Source organism: Pseudophryne corroboree, chromosome 3 (assembly GCF_028390025.1).
Source record: "Pseudophryne corroboree isolate aPseCor3 chromosome 3, aPseCor3.hap2, whole genome shotgun sequence".
Classification (NCBI taxonomy): domain Eukaryota; kingdom Metazoa; phylum Chordata; class Amphibia; order Anura; family Myobatrachidae; genus Pseudophryne; species Pseudophryne corroboree.
Window position 1 is genome coordinate 783,347,706 of NC_086446.1, and position 9,162 is coordinate 783,356,867.

The 9,162-nt window shown below is 50.5% G+C and overlaps 1 long non-coding RNA gene across 1 annotated transcript in view; it reads right to left on the bottom strand.

The window, feature by feature from the left end:
- The window catches only part of LOC135058267 (uncharacterized), an 85,409-nt gene extending 76,851 nt beyond the window's left edge, over window positions 1–8,558 (bottom strand). The window contains exon 1 of the long non-coding RNA XR_010244715.1: window positions 8,473–8,558. This is a non-coding gene — a long non-coding RNA (uncharacterized LOC135058267). The remainder of the gene's footprint in view (window positions 1–8,472) is intronic.
- Window positions 8,559–9,162: the final 604 nt, after the last annotated feature.

The following is a 9,162-nucleotide window of genomic DNA, read 5'->3' on the forward strand; positions in this document are numbered from 1 at the left end:
GTCCTCGCGAGGGGGAAGAGGCCGAGGATCTTCTATGAGCAACTCGTGAAGATCTGGATACCAAGCCCTCCTTGGCCAGTCTGGGGCAATGAGGATTGCTCAAACCCTTGTTCTTCTTATGATTTTGAGAACTTTTTGTATCAGTGGAAGTGGAGGGAAGACATATACCGACCGAAACAGCCACTGGGTCACCAGTGTATCCACTGCTATTGCTTGAGGGTCTCTCGACCTGGAACAATATCTCTGAAGCTTCTTGTTGAGACAAGATGCCATCATGTCTACTTGAGGAGCTCCCCAAAGACTTGTCACCTCTGTGAAGACTTCTTGGTGGAGGCCCCATTCTCCTGGATGGAGATCGTGTCTGCTGAGGAAGTCTGCTTTCCAGTTGTCCACTCCCAGAATGAAAATTGCTGACAGAGCTCTTGCATGCCTTTCTTGCCAGCGGAGGATCTTTGTCACCTCTGCCATTGCCGCTTTGCTTTTCGTTCCGCCTTGACGGTTTATGTACGCGACTGCTGTTGCATTGTCCGACTGGATCTGCATGGGTTGATCTAGAAGAAGATATACTGCTTGTAGAAGGGCGTTGTAAATGGCTCTCCATTCCAGAATGTTTATGTGAAGGCAGGTTCCTGACTTGGCCATTTTCCTTGGAAGCTTTTCCCCTGTGTGACTGCTCCCCAGCCTCGGAGACTTGCATCCGTGGTTACTAGGACCCAGTCCTGAATCCCGAACCTGCGTCCCTCTAGTAGGTGAGAACTGTGTAGCCACCACAGGAGCGAAATCCTGGCTTTTGAGGACAGAATTATCTTCCGGTGCATGTGTAGGTGGGATCCGGACCACTTGTCCAACAGGTCCCACTGGAATATTCTGGCATGGAATCGGCCAAACTGTATGGCCTCGTAGGCTGCCACCATTTTCCCCAACAACCGAATGCATTGATGTATTGACACTCTTGTTGGTTTCAAAATCTGTTTGACCATTCTCTGGATTTCCAGAGCCTTTTCTACTGGCAGAAATACTCTCTGTACTTCTGTGTCCAGTATCATCCCCAGAAAGGACAATCTTGTCGTCGGTTCCAATTGTGACTTCGGAAAATTCATGATCCAACCGTGTTGTTGGAGAACTGACAGGGATAGTGCAATGTTCTGCACCAACCGTTCCCTGGATCTTCACTCCCCCCGTCACCCGGCTCCAAAGCACTGCATGCTAATATGGACAATCTCGTCCATATTGGCCTGCATGCATAAGCGACGGGGCACCAACGATGAACGAGCGTGTGGCAGCGCATCATTAATCGTTGTTGCCTACACACTGCACGATATGAATGAGTTCTCGTTCATTAATGAACGAGAACGTTCATATCGTGCATTTTATCTGTGTGTAGGGCCCTAAGAGAAAGGGGTCAGTAAGAGTAAGTAGAACTGGGTCATTCTCCTACCCACAGTGTGATGTAAAATGAGAGCCTGACGCATGCGCAATGTCCCAACTCCCCCCTCCTAAATGTCTGAGGATGTGACTGTATATACAGTAAGCATATAACAGGACAGTAGTGCAAGCAGTTATATGGGGTTGATGGTGAAAGTTATATAAATAGTGTATGTGGTTTAATTGAATGGGTGGGATGTAGTAATAGTAAAATGCCGGAATTTACCACATTTCCGAATGCCAGGTTTCCGATACGGAAGGTAACGTCATCAAAAGCTGGTTTTACCCTATAGAAGCCTAGGGGCTTTGTCTGCATCAGTGCTGTCAGAGGGATCCAAAAAAGCAACTCCACTGAGTGTTTTATGTCTGTGTCACACTATTGGGATGCCTGGTTGGGATCAATTTCTGTTGGCTCACCTTAATTGTTTCAGCAACACGTTGGCCTCCCAGATAGTGATTGGTGGCATGAATCTTGGGTACTTGACTTGTGGAACACAGTATTCTTAAGTGCCAGGTTTTCCTGTCAACATAGCACTTTCTCTCAAGCCAGGACTCCTGTGGTCTCTGATACCGTAGTTGCCAGCATCTGAATATAGGCCCTCATTCCGAGTTGATCGGTCGCAAGGCGAATTTAGCAGAGTTACACACGCTAAGCCGCCGCCTACTGGGAGTGAATCTTAGCTTCTTAAAATTGCGACCGATGTATTCGCAATATTGCGATTACTAACTACTTAGCAGTTTCAGAGTAGCTCCAGACTTACTCTGCCTGTGCGATCAGTTCAGTGCTTGTCGTTCCTGGTTGACGTCACAAACACACCCAGCGTTCGCCCAGGCACTCCCACCGTTTCTCCAGCCACTCCTGCGTTTTTTCCGGAAACGGTAGCGTTTTCAGCCACACGCCCCTGAAACGCCGTGTTTCCGCCCAGTAACACCCATTTCCTGTCAATCACATTACGTTCGCCGGAGCGATGAAAAAGCCGTGAGTAAAAATACTTTCTACATAGCAAAGTTACTTGGCGCAGTCGCAGTGCGAACATTGCGCATGCGTACTAAGCGGATTTTCATTGCGATGCGATGAAAAATACCGAGCGAACAACTCGGAATGAGGGCCCTAGTTGTGGCTAGTTTAGAACAACCAAGTAGGTTGGTGTTTGTTTGGAGCGCAGTAGAGGGGGTTGAGCACCCATTGAATCACCTCCAGTATATGTTCATTACCCTTTCCAGGTCTGGAAAGTGGCTCTACCACCCATTTTATTGACACATTTTTCATTGATGTTATGGTTGCTCATGGTTAAGTTCCAATATTTTGCTTCTCACTGGAATTAAAGCATAATGAGGTTCCTTTTAATGATCTCACTATCAGCACAGTCTTCTGGGGTCTATCCATGAGTGGCCTCTACTGCACGCTCTTGCGGGGTGGAGATCATGGGGGTAAGTCAGGCCTGATCGCTGGGCAGCGATTTTTGCAGCCCTGCAATCAGATAGTCGCCGCCCATAGGAGCGTGTATTTTAGCTGTGCAAGTGTGCGATCGCATGTGTAGCAGAGCTGCACAAACAGAGTTTGTGCAGTCTCTGCGCAACCCGGGACTTACTCAGCCGCTGCGATCACATCAGCCTGTCCGGGGCCGGAATTGACGTCAGTTACCCTCCCTGCAAACGCTTGGACACGCCTGCGTTTTTCCAGACACTCCCAGAAAATGGACAGTTGTCACCCACAAACGCCCTCTTCCTGTCAATCTCCTTGCGTTTGCCCATGTGAATGGGTCATTCGCACAAACCCATCGCTGAGCGGCGATCTGCTTTGTAGCCATGCGGCGCACCTGCGCATTGCGGTGCATATGCATGCGCAGATTGTGTCTGATCGCCCGCTGGGTGAAAACGTACTTTTACTGAATGCCATAAAATACAAGGGTGTAGTATGGTATGCCGGTGGCCGGGCTTCCGGCGGCCAGCACACCGGCGCCGGAATCCTGACCGCCGGCATACCGACAGCTAGGCGAGCGCAAATGAGCCCTTTGCGGGCACGGTGCGCCACGCTATATATTCTCCCTCCAGGGGGGTCGTGGACCCCCAAGAGGGAGAAAAGGTGTCGGTATGCCGGGTGTCGGGATTCCAGCGCCGGTATACTGTGCACCGGGATCCCGACAGCCGGCAAACTGAAGACCACCCAAATACAATATAAACTTTTGGTGATAACTGATTTTAGATTACAATTCCGCGAGCAGCAGCAAATACTCATTCAGACAATGCAGCTCGCTAGAACATGGGTGGGGAAAGGTTCACATTCTGACAACTGGTTTAAGCTTCTTATGCCAACATTCCAGTGGATCTGGATTAGGTGGAAGTTGGCGCTTATTCATTTACTTAAAAAAAAAAACCTTCTCATTCAATCAAAATAGATTTTAGGGGTTTGCCAAATATCATTAATATGCTTATTACCACTGCCGTGAGATTACTGGGAACACACTGACTCTGTCCTGGAAGTGCTCACTGGTTGAAGGGTTGATCCAACAAGATTATGATTAAATTCTGACTCAAGAATAATGAAATATGAGATGACATGCGCTGCTGATTGCTTTCTGGAATAACTTAGCGGCGTTGAGGATGGGAGCTGCTAAAATAAGAAGTGTCCAACATTTCAATTTATAGTATTAAGTAATCAACCAATTTCAGTGCTGTACTTATATCATACCTATAGTAGCACTGTGCACACAGAGGCTGTTCTTTCTTATATTGCCCTATGGCATTGAAGTACTTATGGTTATACCAGTTTAGATCCTGGTTCAATGCACTGCACATCTGAACGTACTGTAAAGGCTGAAGAAATCTAATGCCTTAAGACAAGTATGCGGTTCTTTCTCTTAACCCCAGTGCTCCGCAAAGCAGGAGGATATGAATCCATAAACAACTAAGCTGGCCAACACTTTTTCCAAAAATATCTTGAAAATTGTTGATTTTTAAAATTCAATAATTAGGTAAATCAGATCTACTTTAAAGCTTATTTTATGCTATTTTGTTGAATAAATATACCTGTGGCCGTGTCTGCATGAGCAATGTGTATATAGGTAGTTATGGCTGTACTGCTTCAATAAAACACACCACTGTTTAAGCAATTGTGCTGTTTGTAGTTCAAGACACCCGCTGGTGTTTACACTAACTTATGACAAACAAAAAAAGACACTAAGGGGGAGATTCAAATGTTTGAAAAGTCAGTTGAGAGTCTGTTTTTTCCTATCTAATAAACAGGAAAAAACAGACACCCAACCGACTTTTGAAACATTTGAATCTCCCCCTTAGTGTTTCTGGCGCTATACACTTAAGAATCACCACAGAACTTTTCCTTGTTCAAAAGACAAATACTGTACATAAAAAAATATCCTAGTGTAATTATGTTTCAGACTTTTTGTTTATAATGTACTTTTCATCCAGGACACTTACCAATAGGAAAGTTTTCCCAATGTAGACTACTCGAGCATATAGGAGCGGACACTGCCGGTTCTAAATTGATCCTAGGGGGTAATTCCAAGTTGATCGCAGCAGGAAATTTTTTAGCAGTTGGGCAAAACCATGTGCACTGCAGGGGGGGGGCAGATATAACATGTGCAGAGAGACATAGATTTGGGTGTGGTCAGGGCCGGTGCTAGGGGGTTCGGCGCCCACCTGCAAAAGATTAATTTGCGCCCTCCAATACGTAATAAAGGGATAGGTGCACGCTGCAAAAAGGGGTGTGGTCTCACCAGAAAGGGGCATGGACACACAATAGTACCTGAATTCAAATTACGCCACACAGTAACACAATCTTAGTCACATTACACCATACATAGTGGCCATGATTCATATTGTACCACATAGTTGTGTACCTTATTCAGGTTACACTGTGGGTAGGGGGGGCTAGGCTCCACCAGGAGGGGGGGGGGGGGGATTAGAGTTAGGCACTTGGGGGGAAGTTGGGGTTAGGCTGCGGGAAGGGAGGGGTAGGGGGCAGGGGATAGCATACTTACCTTCACCTGTCGGGATTTAAACATCTGGATGCCAGTATCGCTGTCCATAAGCATGTTGTTGAGCTGCAGTAACAGAGTATAACACCGCACATACAGGGCGCCACAGCAGGGGGATGGGGTATACCATGCACAATACTAAGCTATACAGATATGCCCTCAACTACACTATCCCTTGTCCCTTCCCATTGTTCAGCTCTCACTGCATCCATCTGCCCCAGCCTCACCCAGTGGTCACTTGGGACAAGATGCACAGTTCCGGTCACTGCATTTTGCAGTGCATTATTATACACATGTCCCAGTGCAGTAGGTGATCAGCATGACACAAGAACCTGTGCGCAGGTGTCCAACTCACTTGTTAGTCACCTGTAAGTTAGGGTTAGGGAATAGGCTGAGGGGAGAGAGGGTTAGGGAATAGGCTGAGGGGAGTTAGGGTTGGGGAATAGGCTGAGGGGAGAGAGGGTTAGGGAATAGGCTGAGGGGAGAGAGGGTTAGGGAATAGGCTGAGGGGAGAGAGGGTTAGGGAATAGGCTGAGGGGAGAGAGGGTTAGGGAATAGGCTGAGGGAGGGGGGAGTTAGGGTTGGGGAATAGGCTGAGGGGAGAAAGGGTTAGGGAATAGGCTGAGGGGAGTTAGGGTTAGGGAATAGGCTGAGAGGAGTTAGGGTTAGGGAATAGGCTGAGGGGAGAGAGGGTTAGGGAATAGGCTGAGGGGGGGGGGAGTTAGGGTTAGGGAATAGGCTGAGGGGAGAGAGGGTTAGGGAATAGGCTGAGGGGAGTTAGGGTTAGGGAATAGACTGAGGGGAGAGAGGTTTAGGGAATAAGCTGAGGGGAGAGAGGGTTAGGGAATAGGCTGAGGGGGGGGGGGAATAGGGTTGGGGAATAGGCTGAGGGGAGAGAGGGTTAGGGAATAGGCTGAGGGGAGTTAGGGTTACGGAATAGGCTGAGGGGAGAGAGGGTTAGGGAATAGGCTGAGGGGAGAGAGGGTAAGGGAATAGGCTGGGGGGGGGGGGGTTAGGGTTAGGGAATAGGCTGAGAGGAGAGAGGGTTAGGGAATAGGCTGAGGGGGGGGGAGTTAGGGTTAGGGAATAGGCTGAGGGGAGAGAGGGTTAGGGAATAGGCTGAGGGGAGAGAGGGTTAGGGAATAGGCTGAGGGGAGTTAGGGTTGGGGAATAGGCTGAGGGGAGAGAGGGTTAGGGAATAGGCTGAGCGTAGAGAGGGTTAGGGAATAGGCTGAGGGGAGAGAGGGTTAGGGAGAAGACTGAGGGGAGAGAGGGTTAGGGAATAGGCTGAGGGGAGAGAGGGTTAGGGAATAGGCTGAGGGGGGGGGAGTTAGGGTTAGGGAATAGGCTGAGGGGAGAGAGGGTTAGGGAATAGGCTGAGGGGAGAGAGGGTTAGGGAATAGGCTGAGGGGAGAGAGGGTTAGGGAATAGACTGAGGGGAGAGAGGGTTAGGGAATAGACTGAGGGGAGAGAGGGTTAGGGAATAGGCTGAGGGGGGGGGGGGGAGTTAGGGTTAGGGAATAGGCTGAGGGGAGTTAGGGCTGGGGAATAGGCTGAGGGGAGAAAGGGTTAGGGAATAGGCTGAGGGGAGAGAGGGTTAGGGAATAGGCTGGGGGGAGAGTTAGGGTTGGGGAATAGGCTGAGGGGAGAAAGGGTTAGGGAATATGCTGGGGGGGGGTTAGGGTTGGGGATTAGGCTGAGGGGAGAGAGGGTTAGGGAATAGGCTGAGGGGAGAGAGGGTTAGGGAATAGGCTGAGGGGGGGGGGAGTTAGGGTTGGGGAATAGGCTGAGGGGAGAGAGGGTTAGGGAATAGGCTGAGGGGAGAGAGGGTTAGGGAATAGGCTGGGGGGGGAGTTAGGGATAGGGAATAGGCTGAGGGGAGAGAGGGTTAGGGAATAGGCAGAGGGGAGAGAGGGTTAGGGAATAGGCTGAGGGGGGGGGGAGTTAGGGTTGGGGAATAGGCTGAGGGGAGAGAGGGTTAGGGAATAGGCTGAGGGGAGAGAGGGTTAGGGAATAGGCTGAGGGGGGGGGGGGAGTTAGGGTTGGGGAATAGGCTGAGGGGAGAGAGGGTTAGGGAATAGGCTGAGGGGAGAGAGGGTTAGGGAATAGGCTGAGGGGAGAGAGGGTTAGGGAATAGGCTGAGGGGAGAGAGGGTTAGGGAATAGGCTGATGGGAGAGAGGGTTAGGGAATAGGCTGAGGGGGGGGGGGGGAGTTAGGGTTGGGGAATAGGCTGAGGGGAGAGAGGGTTAGGGAATAGGCTGAGGGGAGAGAGGGTCAGGGAATAGGCTGAGGGGAGAGAGGGTTAGGGAATAGGCTGAGGGGAGAGAGGGTTAGGGAATAGGCTGAGGGGAGAGAGGGTTAGGGAATAGGCTGGGGGGGATTAAGGTTTGGGGAATAGGCTGAGGGGGGGAGTTAGGGTTGGGGAATAGGCTGAGGGGAGAGAGGGTTAGGGAATAGGCTGAGGGGAGAGAGGGTTAGGGAATAGGCTGAGGGGAGGGAGGGTTGGGGAATAGACTGAGGGGGGGGGGGGGGGTTAGGGAATAGGTTGAGGAGAGGGAGGGTTAGGGTTAGGCAATGGATAGTTCTAAATCGGAGTGGGGTAAGGGACCTCTGACGTCACCGGGGGAGTAGCCACGACTGAACTGGGTACCCGAAATGTACACTTGCCATGCTTCGAGCTCGGTGGCTCGCTCCCCTTCGCTCGCCACCTGATTACTAAAGGTAATAGTTGGTGGCGTGGATAGCAGAGGAACTATGCCGCTGGCCTAGCTCCTCCTCCGTGGTGTCGTGGCTCCTCCCCCTGGCGTAAATGGTCCCTTAGGCCACTTGAATCTAGCAATAGGCTGATGGGAGGGAGGGTTATAGCATCCACCAACTTACAGTCACATGTAAAGTACACACAACGTGTGTGTGTGTGTGTGTGTGTGTGTGTGTGTGTGTGTGTGTGTGTGTGTGTGTGTGTGTGTGAATAGCAGGACATGATAACTGGAAGCAGCTTAGTGGGCAGTGTGATGTTCCTAGGAAGCAGCAGGTAAAGCAGCCACTTACTTGCAGAGTTTTCTCTCTCCCCGGCAGCGTACTTTGCTGCCCCTCTGTCCAGTGTTGGCTCTGCTCTCACCCTGCAGAGCTCTCAGCCCACATGCACACCACCAGTCTTCTTCCAGCAGTGCTTTGCAGGGGGCGGAGACTCCGGGGAGAAGCTCTCTGTGATTGGCCTGGAGGTCTCTCTTCTCCCTCTGTCCAACTACTGCTGCTGTGTTATCTCTATCATCCCCTGCTAGAGCTGTCTGGGAGCAGATCCAACAGGGGGGCCCTATAAAATGGAGGGTATAATAACAGCAGCACAGCGCTGCCAAGTGGATAATACTTGTACTTACAGCATATGGTGTGGGTGCAGCAGCTATAGGACGTCCGTGAGAGGAGAGGCAGGTGCAGCAGCAGATGAGATTTCCTCCGTGGAGACAGCGCTCTTCAATCTGCTGGCGCCGCTGGTGATGGTGCAGGGAAGGAGGGGTAGGAAAGAGGAGGGAGGGAGCCGGAGGGAAGTGAACAAGAGCCGATCTTCACGCTGCCGCCAGCAACAACAGGCTGCAGTGCAGACCAGGGAGAGCGCCTCTTCGGTGCTGAGCGGTTTGCGCCGGAACTGGGTGTGGTGAGTTCAATCTGCAATCTAAATTGCAGTGTAAAAATAAAGCAGCCAGTATTTACCCTGCACAGAAACAAAATAACCCACCGAAA